The sequence below is a fragment of the Macrosteles quadrilineatus genome, unplaced genomic scaffold, assembly GCF_028750875.1.
Source record: "Macrosteles quadrilineatus isolate MER2022 unplaced genomic scaffold, UCM_ALF_1.0 Scaffold_4__1_contigs__length_99947679, whole genome shotgun sequence".
In the NCBI taxonomy this organism is placed as follows: Eukaryota; Metazoa; Arthropoda; class Insecta; order Hemiptera; family Cicadellidae; genus Macrosteles; species Macrosteles quadrilineatus.
The window spans coordinates 70,848,401-70,860,204 of NW_026542597.1; positions in this window are offsets into that span (position 1 = coordinate 70,848,401).

An 11,804-nucleotide genomic window follows, 5' to 3' on the forward strand; every position below is an offset into this window, starting at 1 on the left:
CGGATGTCCCTCGGCGAAGTAGTTGAAGTGCATAGAACACCGAATATCAGCACTCGGACAAAGACCGCTAAAACCAACTCAAGGACCAATGGTACCTGTCTTATGACCTTCGCCGTTTTCCTGCAGACTCCATTCTTCAGTCCACATTTTTCTAAACCTGTTACACAAAGCTGCTGAGTCCAGTCCCAGTGGGTTAAGTAACGATCACGTGATGGTGTCCGGTTTTGGCCTATTGTCTAAGGTTCAACCTGTTTATGTAACAAACAACTATGGTATAACATTGGTGATAAACATTCAGCAAAAACAATGGATTTAATTTGAATCTTTGGTGTATTTTGGTGATTTTTGATGCTGAGACTTTGTTTCAGAGTCAATGACTTTAATGTTAAAATTAATGGTGCCTTTGAATAATGCAATTAGATTCCTATTTACATTGTGAAAACTGAAGACTGCAAAAGCGTGAACACCAAGTTTAATATTGTTTACGTTTGATGGCACTTTCTATCTTAACTCTTATTTTAATTTTTTTTCTCCTATATGCTAGGCACGAGTCTGGGATTGTTTTCACATTACTTCAGGCTAGACCTAGGGGTTGCGGCATCATCACTTGGAAAAATCGATGGTGATTTGGTGGGATTTGAACCCAGGGCCTTAGGGACCAAAGTCCCGCGCTCTAACCACTAGACTAGCTAGCTCCAATCTTACCTTTTATTAGAGGTTGTTGTTTTACTCCTTGGTTGAAACGCTTGAGGACTAGCAATTCATTGTTATATTTAGCTAAAATGGATTTTAAATTAGGTTAAATTAAATTAAATTTATTAACTTTATTTTACTTTTACAGTGGTCCCAAGGTTTTATGATATTCACAAGACATTATTGCAGCTTGGGTTTCCCCATTACAAAGTAAAGTCCACAATTTTCAACTCGTGTGCGCCTAAACCACTACCTATCTGGTAACCACATTGTTGGAAATTATAGTTATAGTTTGTTCCGGCAGATCCTCGACCTTGGCATTCCGGAAATAACCATCAGATCATTCTGAGAAACGAGACAATTTGGACCAGCGAAAGTGATTTGGAAATGACATCAGTATTGCTTGCCCTTAGTAACAAATCATTAACAACCTCTACATAAACAAATAAATATTTTGAAATTAAATAACATAGCCCACAATTAAGGAAAAATATTTGCAGTTGACTTACTAAATGTAGTGTTGCTCAAATGACTTTCTCCCTTATCTTACTACGATACAATACAATTGAGAGGAAATTTTATGAGACATCCGCTGTTCTTTTTGCCATAATTTCTTTTTTATAAGTGGCCATCTATTCTCTAACTCTCAACTTTGAAATGTCTTAAAAAACATTTATATTGGTTATTTTGGCTGAATATGTTATATGCAATTCAAAAACGTCTTAGTTACTTATAGTTTTTAAAATAGTTTTTGGATATTTGCGTTTTTGAAAAGAACATAAACTTTTACGTGAAACGTATTTGAAATATTACTTATGCATCTACTAGTTTATAGCATAATATCCTGACTGCTGGGAGATTCAGTTCCAAAAGTAGTCGACCAAGATCAGGTTTCCTAAATCAAGCATATTAAAAATATCATGTACAAGTTTATAAATTAATTTAAACCCAATAAAATCCAAATGCAATGATGTGCAGTTTTATAAGCAGTCAACCTTGAGCAAGTTTTCAAAGTCAAGTTCGCGTGCTCGTATGTCATGTTGGCGGATGACGTAGGTCTGCTGACAAGAGGTGGAAGACCTAGGACACGATGACGCAGGAATATTCTAATGGGAGTTATGTAAGTGATATCTGAGTGATAAAAAGAATCCGTGATAATGCTTGATGAGGGGAATTCCACATTTCCGCAGGTTTTAGAGGCTTATAACAATTGAGATTTAAGAGATAAATATTCCGAGGCAGATGACCTGTTGACTACATATAGCGTATTTTGGATTGCGTAACTTGTACAAAAACGCAGTTCAAGTTAATAACAATTTGATACGATAATGAATAAAGCTAATTAAATGTTGGCTTACTTCAGTTTTGTGGAGTAATCAAACAGAATAGTGATGATAATGGTCTAACACACAAAGTACAAAACAAGTAATAATAAAGTATAGGCCTACACGTCTTGTTAGCAATAGATAGTTTTTTTATTGTAAAATGTTTCTGGTCTTGCTTGGTGATTTATATGTTCCTAATGGCTTTACAGTCTATGAGCATAGGAATCACTAGGCAGTACCCTAGGTAGTAAACTTTTTACAACACTGTATTTTTCAACGCGATTCGGAATAAACAACACAATATAAAGATTTATTCCTAAACGATTTGCAAATGTCAATCCAAAAATTATTCTGAAAGGAAAAAAAAACTACATTACTACATTCAAATGAATTACCGGTATTCAAAATATGAGGACAACTATAAGAATAATCTTAAAATTGTGGTAACCAACAAAAGTGTGAAATACTAAATGTATTGTTTTCAAACAATTCGCATGTATTTTTAACAGAGAAAGTATTCTAATGTGGAGGATGTTCTCCTCACCTACGGGACATATTTTTTTTTTGTCTAGATGGATTAAATCATTGACTATTGGATACAGAAGTTGTTTTATTAATAGTCAAAGATTAAATGCTGAAATTGGGCTCCGAGCCACCGACACAGCATTAACACATTGCTAAAACATTGGTAATTGGTGGGAATTGAACCTGATGGACTTCGAAAACGAGTCTCGCGATCTAAAAGCTAAAACCTCCCTGCATTTTAAGTAAACCCAAACTTTTATTTTCTAATAGATAAATAAATTAAAGATACATCAAGTATTTATTTTCGTTACAACCTTCCTGAACCATGAGTTTTCCCCTAATTAATCTAATTTAGGTTAACAATTCGAGTTTCACTACGTCACTCACTAACAAGACTAAATTTGGGAATAATTTCAAGGTAATTGTCACTGATATTTAATCACAGCTGGTATAAATCGCGACAAAAAGTCACTAATTAATTACCACGGAAGTTCTATATTTTGCTGAATTAACTCTCCAAGGGTCAAACAGTGTGGAATTTGGCAAAACGTTAAAGTGATTGATAACTATTTACAGCTTTGGAATGCGATTATGCAGTTACAAATTAGAACATCTGCGATATGAAAAGAGTTCACTGTTAAATTTAACATGTTTGGATTGGAAAAATTGCTCATTAAACATTATGAATAATAAAATATAAATATATTGCTCGAAATTATATTACACAAACGGTTTTGTAGTTAGTCTATCACTATTGTCAAGTATTCGTTGAAAATATATCTTGACTTTAGTCTGTCCCCAAGGCATAATATGACTTGACATTTAAATATTTTTGCCTTTGGTCTGGCTCCAACACATGTTTTGGATTTTTAGAATATTATTTATTAACATATGCTTCTTGTTTATTGTTGGTTTGGTTATGTTTATGTTCTGTGTTTATGTCTTGGAAATATAAAACCGTTGTACTAAATAAATTTCCTCCTTTTTTTAGTATTTTTGTTTCTAAAAGATTTTTCGTCAAAATATTTTCTCTCTAATTGTTCTTAATAACTCTAAATTCCAAATCTCTAGACACCTCAAGGTTTATACAAAGAAGAAAATTAGCTGCACTTGATCTAAAGGTAAAATCTCTTCCTAAACACATATAAAATTGTTATGTTGTATTCAACGATGACCCACTTTAAAAAAGTCAAATTAAATAATATAAATCAACAAGACATTAACTGATGTGTAATATTGTTTTATTTATGTTGGCTGCTGGTAATACTTTACTGTTTAGCCTTATTTGTTACAACGTATAGATAAGCCGTTTCAATGAAAAAGTATTAAAGTACTAAAAGCATTGTTCAAAATTCATATTTCTATTTTCTTCAATTGTCAAATTTATTTACATATGTATTTATAAATACAGTGAACATTACTAAAACTATGCTATATTAAGTACTAGGTGGCGTTTGCAGAGGCATCCACAAAATTGAGCGGAGTCATCAAGGGTTCACATTATCCATCTATCTATATATTAATAGGCAAGCATGTTTCTTTAAAACCTTTTTTCTCAGCTCGTGTGCATCGTAGGTAAAATCTACGCATACCTTTAGAAAGCTATTTTCCTCTAGGTGTGCAGAATCCCTTTATAAATTTAAATAGGCTCAAAGATAAACACGAAAAATGAGTTTAAAAATTTGAAAAAATTAACATGGATCTTATGCGTTGCCATGGTGACGAAATAACAACGAAATATAAACTGAAAATAAAAAAAAAATGGAAGAAACTCCAATCACATGTTTTATTTACAGTGTGGGGTGAAAATAGATAAGTGAGTACAGTACATTAGATATTTTTGGTCGAGTTTCGACCACTGGACGACCTCTCGTACTTATTTAATACGCAAGCAGGTTTTTTGTGACAATTACTCCTCCGAAACTACTGAACCGATTGACATGTTCTTGCTGTCATTGGAAAGAGCGTAACGTGAAGTTGTGCAGGAAACTTTCTTTTTATGGAAATAATTAGAGAGTGGGGCCCTGTGGCCCTTTTAAGTTTCATATTTCTCCATAAGATTAACATGAAAAACAATAATTTTTATGAAGCTCAAGCTGTTGACAGAAATTAAAAGTGAGAAGAAGAACATATGTTAATTGTAAACAGTCAATAAGCTTGCTACAAAAATTTACTGACTTGGTTGAAATGAAATATTTACTATTTGAATTTGGGTTGGCTTAAATATTACAATGGGAAAAAGCGAGAGAGCCTTGATAAAATGATATAATCTGTTATGTACATCTTGAGTATTTGCATAATCTTTGAGTCGAATCTTTTAAGTCATCAGAAATTATGACTGTTTAAAATAACACCTGTAATACTTATCAATTGCTCGAATTCGAGCAACAGGGACACTAGTATTATATTGATGATCCATACCGTTTCTGTTCTAACATCTGTGGAATAATGCTATCAGCTATTTCTTTATCTACTGCATTCAAACGTCAACACCTGATCATATGTCTCTGTTTATGTGTCAAATACTGCTTCCATAAGGATTACATTGAAACTTTGAGACCCAGTGGGGCGGATTCCTGAAAGTCTTTTTTAACGCCATATAGATGTTGGCACTCGCCGATATGGTCTTTATCACCATGCAACATTTGAAAACGATTGATTCAGCCGTCTAGGAGGAGTTTGCGTATTACGAAATGCATAAGAGTGGACGTATAAGAGCTTCGCTCGCTCCGCTCAATAATTTATAAGATACATTTTTAATGCAGTTTAGTTTAACTTGTTATTGTGTGTCAAACCTGCCATTTTATTTATATGAATAATTGAAGTATTCCACTAAAGGTTCCTTTTGTTGTATGTGTAATTTATTTCTACAGCAAGTATTCATTGCTTTTAAAATCAAAGCATTTCTCTTCAGTTTAACTTGTTTGGTTTTTATACCAAACACTCTATCATAGATCAAACATGCTCTCTTAGATTTAAAAACAACTAATAATATTTCCGAGTAAGTTTAAGATATTTTTATTATTATCTTTACCTATTTCATAGTTTACAATAATAATTACAATAATGCTCTGTGTTCTTATAAGGAGCAATTTAAGATCTATAGTGTTCAACAAAAGACTACTCAAAGAAGCAACAACAAAGAAAATAAATAAAAATAACGATATCTTAACAACACTAGTAGTAACGTTTGCTAAATAATAATGAAACAAAATACAAGCATTGAAAATAAAATTCAACTAATGGAAAATTGATAGAATTCCCAACAGAGGACATAGGATTCGAGCAAATTGACAAATATAAAACTAATAGAAAATAGATACATTTATTTATCATACCGATTTTCAAACTCAAAATAATAAATATCACAGTACACTTTCTTACACAACGTTCAAATCACCTAAAACATATTCCTCAAATGACCTATAATAAGTCTTACCTCAGTCGAATCCACTCCGGAGCGCACCTTGTCTTCGGTGACTCCCAACACGCTCTCGACAATTTCTAGTTCTTCCGTGGCCATCACTGCGACAACTGGCTCGAGACTCAATCTAACGTCAAAAATACTCACCATTAAACAAACACAGACTAATTAAGAGTGACCTTGCCCTCCTTCAAGTTCACCGAGGACCGGTGAAGGCTTAAAGCGTAAAGCCGACGAGCAAACAACGCAATCGTCAAGAGAAAGTTGAGCGATCTATTAAGAGATCATCTATTCTAGAGTGATTTAGTATTGATTATTTTTAAATTAATTAACTTTAACTAAACATATTTCTCTAGATTGTAGAGCTGATCAGTTTTCACCAATAAGATTTCTTGGCTCCTGCTGTAGAACCTAAAATGATTCTACTATTTAAAAAGTACTCGGTGAATCTTTAAAAAAGGAACAAAAAAGACCTAGATAAAGTATAAATGCCAGTATATAAGAAATACTATTTAAAAAATCACATCATGTGAATCCTAAAATATAAACCGTATTAGGCTTACTAGTAGTAGTAGATTTCCTTGTAATAATCTAAAATAGGCCTACAGAAAAGTAAATATGAATGCAATTAAATGTAGAAGATCCGAAACCAAGTTGTATGTGATTTATAATGGTTGTTTTACGAACGTACCTTCCCTTATACAAAGGGAACCCTTAAGTAAATGCCAAACAATTTAGGATAGGAAATTATAGATATGTTTTTTACGAGACGTTAAAAAATTTCTTAATTTTCGTTTCATTTTTATCCGTTAAAAACATATTCCTAAATTTGTGAAACTTACTTACGGAACACTCTGTTTCAAGACAGTGTCTTTTTTTTGGTTTCTGTTACAAATTTAATCTTTTGCGTATGTTGGATAAAATCATAGACTAACCAACACAAATGACCAATCACTTATTAAATATGTTAAAACGTTCGTTACCTGTAATTCCATATGTCAATAAAGAACATTCAGTTAATACTTTTGACATAATCTCATAATAGGAGACGTAGCCTAGTTTTTGCAGCTTTATGGATTTAACTTTATGGATTTAAGCTTTTTGAGATTTAACCCCACATATTATATACCAAACTGTTCGTCTAGGTGTGTAGATTTGCAAACTGACCTTTTATTTTTGAAAAAGTCCCTTGTGTTCTGCCCCAGTGGCTTTAAAAAGTTCCCATGTTATCTATCCTTATGATATTTGTTTACATTATTATCAGCTGGATAATTTAATTGTTGTTAATATTTTAGTTGCAATTTAATGGAAACATGTGCTACAAACATTTACTGACTTGGTTGAAATTAACTATTTACTATTTGAATTTGGGTTGGCGTAAATATTACAATGGAGTACTAAAAACAAAAAAAAACTTAATTCACACTGTGCTGCATTTCTAGAGCAATCATTTAAAGAGCCGATTTACAAACTATGGAATACATGGTAAAGTCATAGAAAACCACCAAGTTGAATAAATAGAAATAATGTTTTTTTTATTAATACATTTTTATGGAGAACCTAATGCGGCTATGAGTGGAAAAATTTGTAGAAGACAGTAAAACAAGATCAGCTTTTGAAAAATTATAAGATAATTACAAGATATGTTGATTGTATCGAACTGTTATGTACATCGTGAGTATTTACATTGTAATTGTTAACCCTGTAGTTAAAAGGGATCTGTACAACAGTCTCATACTCAAGTTACCTCTGATTATTTAGACGAACATTGAAATTTTATGTTCTGATTAAAAAAACAATCTGTAAACTTAGACTTCCCATGTTATTCTTATAGAGAATAAGTAACTGTTGTAGTTTGCTTGTTTATAAACAAATGTTGATAAAGTTGGATTTTTTTTAGTATAAACATTTAATTATAAAAACACCTTTAAAGCTTTCCTGTAGCAGGAAACCTAAGTAGGCCTACTCGTTATTTAAATAGGGAATAAATATATGACATTTTTATAGAGATATCGTAGTGAAAATCCAATCAGGCAAATGGAAATTCGCTTAATTTGCAGGTTTAAGGCAACGAACACATAATATAAATATTATACACATAATAACATATTTATATTATGTGCTCGTTGGTTTAAGGTTGCTGTGGCGTGAGGATTTATTCTATGCATCTAGACTATAATTATCTGGGTTTTTTATTACCGTAGGTCTCATGGTAAGACCGGGTAGGCCCGGAACCGATTTCTTTTGATAATCTTAAAATAAGTTCGCGAACCAGCATGATCTTTCCATGCGGGAACAGTGTTTAACGGGGGGTTTTATGGGCTTTTCTCATTTGTTGCCCTTAAACACCAAATTTATCAACTTTTCTCCAGACCTTTTTAAAGAGCTTAAAAAAACAAATAATTTAGTATATCAGTGTTTTTGTTGGATTATTGGTTACGGAGAAAATAAAAAAAATGTTCGATTAAAATTCCCATGCTCTTCTTATGGAGAATATTGTAAATGGCTTGTTTATGGATATATTTTAATCAAACTTGGCAGATTTATTTATTTTATACTAAACTATTTTTATACTTTAATAAAAAACACACTTTTATAGTTTACCTGTAGCAGCAAACTTAGTTACTTGTTAAACACAATGTTATTTAAATTTAATCAAAAATCAATTCAGATAAATGGAAATTTGCTTAGACGGCAGGTTTTCTGCGGTGGGGGGTATTTTACGATAAATTACATAGCTTAACCAGTTAAAAAGTTTTGTAGTGTAGTCAATGGTTGTTTGTAGCATAGAGTAGATAGAGACACAATATCAAAGTACGTTTTGTCTATGACACTTGTTTACTATCCACTGATTCGACCTCCATTTTTTACACTGTCAGCCATTTGGGATGTCGATCATGTGAGACCCCACAGCTGCAAAGTAAGCTAGTAAGAGTAGTTGATATTTTTAAGCAAAACACCTATTTATAGCCCGATTTAAAAATCAGCCAACGCTTTACCATTGCCTTAATATCCACACTTGGAGCTGGGGGTTATTTCCATTATCGATATATAACAAACATTGTTTTGTATGTTGATGGTTATTTCTTGGAATTGGTTTGGCATTTCGAAAACAATGATTCTGGCTGGATTTGGACGCACGATTTGTTTTTCAGGATTAATTTTGCCAACAGTGTCATTTGGAGGCTTCTAATTGACCTATAATGAAAGTTTACTGATCGAAAAATTAGTTCTGCTCATTAAATAAAATTATAAATGCCTCAAATTAAATTTTAACATTTTTTTATTACGAAATTAAACTGTCATAACCTAACCAAGCTAACCAGACTTGCTGATAATAAAAAATCGAATGAAGGTGTAATCGAAAAAATAGTTCTGTTCATAAAATAAATCTATAAATGGCTCAAATTCAATTTTATAATGTTTTAATTATAAAATTAAAATTTCATAACCTAACCAAACCAACCAAAATTGCTGATAATGAAAAAACCCCTAGACAAAAAAGTTTTAGTGCTATTGGGGGGATTCAAACCCGGTCCTCCCGCTTATCAGTCCAGCACTCTATCCACTATGTTACCGTGGCCGATGATGGTAATTTGTATCGTCCCGGTAATAATGTTCCCTCAGCCAATCAGAATCCTCCAAATGTGACACTGTTGGCAAAATAAATCCTGAAATAAAAATTCAGCAATTTCAACAACCTTTATCAATTTATCATTGGTAATTAAGCGGTGATATTAAATATGATATTTTATAGATATTGATATATTGATATTTTGTGATATGTGACTTAAAAATCCCAAAAAGTTGCTATAACTTTTGAACCGTAATTGTTACAGCAATTACGTGTGGTGTAGTACTATTTGTTTAGAATCTTAAGAACGATAACATATTAATTTGGATCAAAACTAGCTTTTCTCCAAAATCAGATTTTTGTTGTTATTTTATGAGTTTTTAAGGGAAAATAATATAAGTTAAAAAAAACTCTTGAACCATATTTTTTACGGAAATGGGACTTTTACAATTTTGTTTAGAATTTAAAGGACTACATTATAACATACTATATTTTTAAGAAAATCGTTTGGGCCATTTTTGAGAAAATCCGGTTTCCCCGTTACTTTATGGGTTTTTTGGGAACTTCCCCATTAAAATCCAAATTTCAAAAAAAAAACTCGCGCAGCTTTTTTCTAATTTTTTTTGTTAATTTATGGGATTTTTATGGAAAACAACATAATTTACAATAACTTTTGAACAGTAATTTTTACAGAAATGGGAGTCGTACCACATTTTTCAGAATTTAAAGGGCTACAACATACTACATTTTTATCAAAACCGTTGGGGCTATTTTTCAGAAAATCCGATTTTACCGTTATTTTATGAGGTTTTATGGGGAAATCAACATCAAGAATACAAATTTCAAATAAATGAAAAAAATTTCTGGATATACCATGCATTAGAACCTACACACCAAATTTAATCGAAATCGGACCACAGGTGAAGTCCCTAGCTCTGTACACATCCAGACCCATGCACACACACACACACTCAGACAGACATTACTTCGAAAACCACTTTTTTGGGTCCAGGGGGGCCCAAAACGAATATATCCACTCAAAACTCAAAGATTTTGACGAAAACGATACTTAAATGTTCAATGCTATTAGTATAGGATTCGGGCCAACAACGTCATTTGTTTATGTTTATGATCCATACCGGTATTTTTCTAGTGTTCGTGATATATAGGCCTACTACGGTAAAGGGTGGTAAAAGGGGATAGCGCTGGGTTCACAACGATATTGTAGGCATACGGTTAAGTATCGATCGTCGTAGTATGAAAACAACTACTATCGAATATCGTAAATCGATTGGCTTCCATCCATAGCGCCAACCAACCAACCAAAACGTAAACAAACAAGTTTAGCTGCTAACTCATGTTTTCCAATTTTTCATCGTATCGTGTCATCGTATTTACTTATTAATTGTTAAATGTAAAACGGATTGAAAATAAAACTTTGTAAAAAAAACCAAACCAACCAACACCGACAGACAGAAGAGAGAAGACAGAGACAACAAAAACTACTAGCACTAGCCTAAAAGGAGAGGAAAATATTTGATTCAATTATGTTATTTAATTTATTCCAACATTGTTCCTTTGTGTCCTTTCCTATTGTGAATAAAATTATGGCCTTCCGTCGTCAATACCACATCATGACGTTTGACGACGGACATAGGAGCTATAGGAGCAGCTGCAGCAGAAGGCACCAAGGCAATAGGTTTATTTTAGTTTACTTCCACCGTCCAGTTCCACCATGAGACAGCCGGTGCCGGTGAGCCACACTAGCCAGAGCCGATACTAAAAAGTCGATGTCTGTTATCCGGTAGAAAACAAGCTCGATATTTAACCGAATGCCTACCATATCGTTGTGAACCCAGCGCTCTGCGGTAAGCTGAATTTTTATTTCAGGATTAGTGTTGCCTACAGTATTATTTTGAGGCTTCTGATTGGCTGAGGAGAGAAAAGAATTTATTTATAAAAATAAATACCTCTGCCTTAAAAAATAAGGTTGCCAAAGACACAGAAAAATAGTACACATAAAATATTAAAGGATTATACAGCTATAAGACTGATTAATTTTGATATTTGCCATATAGATGATTTCTCATTATGGTCAATGAGAAAATTATTATTCATGAACCTCTTAATGTTTCATGAATAATAATTTTCAAAAAGGATCTGTCCAAATCATATTGTTTCCAAAAGTTCACAAAAAATTTTGATAATGTTCCTCTAGAACCAATAAACAATCCAATCACCTCAATTTTCGAAATTTTAAAAT